Here is a 4563-nt window from a genome sequence, read left to right on the forward strand (position 1 = left end):
CGTTACGGAAAAAAATTTAAAAAATAATCCAGAATGATATTCTGCTAAATCGAAAGTTACACGTAGAAGTGTAAGTATCTGATTGAAAATGAGAATTTAATGCTCCTTTCCAGTCTCTCTTGGCAAAGGCTAGGACCTACAATTGAAATTAAACAAAGGATTACTTTATTATGAAATTGGCTATTATCATTTGTGCCTCGCTAAGAAGCATTTTTACGTAGTCTAACAAAAAAAAAAAAATTGACTCACTCCTTGAGTTCTTCTGTAATTACAAACGTACTGATGGGATGCATTAAATTCTCAAGGTAGATAGATATTTATTTGCCTTTGAAAATAAGAGGAATTTAATTCAATTTCAATTCATATCTTTCAAATACGTCAATTAAAAGCATTTTTCACAATACGAATATTCCAAATATTCCATTTGCAACGAGCCGATTAAGCTTACTTTGAAGTAATACGAGAAAGGTCAGAAATTACACTTGATTTTACAAATATAATTAATTGTAAGCATTTTTTTTTTAATTATTCGAAATGCATGCCTCATCTATTGCAATAAATATCCCTAAGGCATGGAAATGTAACTGTAACTGTAACCCAACCGTTAACTAGGATAAAAAGTCTTGTACACGTTTTATCGTGGCAGAGAACGAAAAAACTCTTGTTAACTTGTTTATTTGTTTTTTGTGGTAAAAATTTACATACATACACATATATACACACACATATATACACAATAAATCTGGGTCAAATTATGTTTTTATGTTGCATTTCCCATCTAGCAAACCTAGCATGAACGTCGTTAAAAAGTATACGAAAGTTCTTCTCTTGTTTTTTTTTTTTTTTTTTTTTTTTATTTGCTTCCTTTTTTCTATTTTCATAACTGAAACCCTAAAATGTGTTCTACAGTTTCCTTAAGCGTAAACATAACATATATACATATAACAAGTAACCCGACAGTTTGTAGTATTTGTACAAGATACTGCGTCATACTAGTTTATTTGAAGTTGATAATAGTGATGATGATGTGAATGATGCATTTGATGTTATGACTTGCTTGGAATTTATACGTGACTGTGTAATATCGGAAACTCATGCAGAGTTTCATGTGGCTTTTCGTATACGTATGCGTAAATACGAGCTGTAATGCTAACCATATATAAATGTAGTTGTATAAGGATTTGAGACTTTTAATGACGTCACACTTGAATAAAAATAATAAATAAAAGGAAGTTATGATGAATGGTCTGTTAATTGATATAAGTTTACAGTTTGGATTTTAACAGACGCCGTTTTCTAGGTTTACCATATTTATATACTAAATACGTGCGTGCTACTGACCTAGATTTTGCTTAAAGAAGAATATCTGCATAACTTTTGATAGGTCTTCTGCTTTCTCGAAATTAAATGCAAAGAGAAATTTTTTGGATAAAAAAGATTGACATAAAAGTAATTAATAGGTTTTTATTTTACTGAAGAACTTATATGGAAGATTATAAGATTTTAATTAATTTCGAGATTATTTGCACAGATGGACAGGCATGAAATGGAGATTTTCTTCTTTTTTTTTTTTAAAGATATAAGTAATTTGCAAGGGAACGATCGTAAGTCATAGATTTTTCCCATCCTTCGAACAATGCGTCGATATAAAGGCGGTAAGGATCTTTACCTTCTGGCGCGAATATTTTATTGAGATATTTTTTGACATCTTGGTGCGAACCAAAAGGTGGTTCCCAAACTGCATGACTGATCCATGCCAACAAGTGATCATTCGCAACCGGTGAAGTTTTTAGTCGGAATGATTTAGCACTTCTCAGCTGAGTGCTTACAGTGTGTGTTTTGGTGTTGGATTTGCTATGTGCGGTGGAACAGTATCATAGGGAAAACAACTTTGCGATGTCTTTCTCGATATTTTGTTCTGTTATGAGCGTCGTACGATTCAAATCGATCAATTGTTGTCAGTAGCGTTTAGTATTAACCATTTCGTCAGGCTGGATTAGTCCACGTTTACCATAGAACAACGTCTTGATATCGAATCGATCTTCTGATTAATGTGGATAGTGTCGGTGGTTATATCCTCGATGTTCCGAACTATGCATGGATGCTTTTTATTGGAGACAAATTTCGATATATTGAACATAGCAGAGCAATTCTATTTAAACGTTAACGCAATTTCTCACTTATGCGCGTTCGTCACTTGTTGATTCCGTATATGTTTAATGTTTTTGCTAAACACTACAATGGTGGGCTATTTGTTTCTTGCATTTGCATTTGAAGTCTTGCAACAAAATGCTTCTTTCGTTTCGACATAACTGGAACGTGCACAAAGGAGACCTGACTTGGTTGTTACATTTGCAAGAGGAAATGTTTGCAGGAATATTTGCGGATAAAAGCGTACTAAAGGGAAAAGGCATTTTGAGCTTTGCAAGAGACAGTTTTGCTTCGTGCAAACAGGTATCTTTTGTTGAACGATGTTATTAATAATAAACTAATTGTCATAGCTGCTGGATAGCTGCAGATGTTTATGTCTGCCACTTAGGCAGGCCTGCTTCGAACAGCGCCTATCAGACTTCGATAATGATCATGTATAAGTAAAAAAATTTAATTACTGAATATGAAATAAAAATTGTAATTAATTTACTTTCTGTCTATCTGCCGCTGCTTTGTCGGACAAACCCATTGAGTTTAATTTATAATTTTTTATTTTTGAAAACTTATTTGATCTTTTTTTTCCAATTTGTTCACATAATATTCGCCTATTTATAGTTGGCTCATTTCTTGATTTATCAGAGACGAGAACCAGCTATTATTTTTTGAATTTTCACAGCCACAATTAAATATAAACGAACATTTCTCTCTTTTTGCTGCTTTTTCGTTGTCAGATGAATAGTAGCAACGAAAATGACGCGAAAGTCTTACGCGATCAGTTTGCTCGCAAGCGAGACTTAGCTTTCACATTTCTTTTAGGTAATTACCACCCATGTTATCGGATAACACAAAAACTATCTTCCACCCTCTCTCTCTCTCTCTCGGTCTCTTTCTCTCTCTCTTACCGCCCAACAAAGAGGCAGCCATACCCAGAATCAGTTGTGTGTTTCGTTCCCCTCTAAACAAACGATTGTTTGAGTTTATAAATCGCCAGCCTTCGCTCTCCCTTTTCAATGCTTTGAAATCAAATATTTTTCTCTCATTTCGATTACAGTATGCGAACAGCCTTTAACATGAATGTAAACCACCCTTATTAGAATACATTTACATTATATATTTTTTTCCCTAATTATTAATGATCTTCTTATGTATGCATATATGCTCCGGCTCTTTGACTCTTTGCTCCTTCGCTTAAGTTTCTACGCTTAGTTTCTTTGTCTGCATGTTTTTTTCTGTTCTGCCAGCATCATATTAAACAATTAAATGAAAAGTATGATGTATATTGTTAAACATTGTTTTTATACGCATCATCGAAGGATGAAGTGTATGTTCATTTTGTCAAAATGTTTGCAACGCTCAGAACGAACTTTCAGAGACTCCATAAAGTATATATATTCTTGATCAGCATCAAATCATCAACCGTTTTGAGGATGCCTGTCTGTCCAGCCGTTTGCTTATCCGACTGCGTAACATCTATGCGCCGTGCAATAGTTCCCTGCACAAGAATGGGAACAATTGACCACGTTAACGCAATTTTCTGGTTTATTAAATTTTTCGGTGGTAAACATTCTCCCGTTCGAGAAAAAAGAAGACATCCCCTACACATTTGGGAAAAAGTCTGAAAGTGAACCAAAACTGGCCAAAGGTCACGCCTATGCTACATCTGCTAATCGTGAACACCTTTGCCTTCGGTATTTGTTACTCATAAAGCATAACACATAGATCACATACATATCCACTTTTATTCTGAAAATAGACAAAATTAGTCACACCCACCTAATATTATAGAGTATGAACATTTCTTTGTCTTTTCTTTAGTCTTTTTAGGTATGAAAGATTCAATCCCAGGTGAATACAATTTTCTTAATTATTATTATTGTTATTCGTTATGCTAACATAAGGCGGTAAGATTGATTTGCTAAAAATATATTGATACTTAAACCTAATAAATGGAATTGAATTAAATATGTGTAAATGATTTTTTATCTTGGACAAATGAACGGAAAAATATATACAAATGGATTGGCCAGTGATAATTTTAGGCTCAGTGATAGCTTTGTCAATATCAGTTAATATTGGTATTACTTTTGGCGTTGCATTAGTAACCGTATTAATATTGATAACAGCATTAGAAGTAGCATTAGTATTAACATTAGTGTTAGTATTAGTAATATAAATTGTATTAGTAATCATATTAGTATTGATTATTACATTGGTGTTAGTATTAGTATTGATATCAGCATTAGCATTAGTATTAACATTATCGTTAGTACTGGTGTTACTCTTGGCATTGCATTAGTGACCGTATTAGTATTGATACCAACATTAGCATTAGTATTAACATTAGAGTTAATATTAGTAATATTAATATTAATACTAGTGCTACAGTAATACAGTGTTAGTATCAATATTGGC

The sequence above is a fragment of the Glossina fuscipes genome, unplaced genomic scaffold, assembly GCF_014805625.2.
Source record: "Glossina fuscipes isolate IAEA_lab_2018 unplaced genomic scaffold, Yale_Gfus_2 27, whole genome shotgun sequence".
In the NCBI taxonomy this organism is placed as follows: Eukaryota; Metazoa; Arthropoda; class Insecta; order Diptera; family Glossinidae; genus Glossina; species Glossina fuscipes.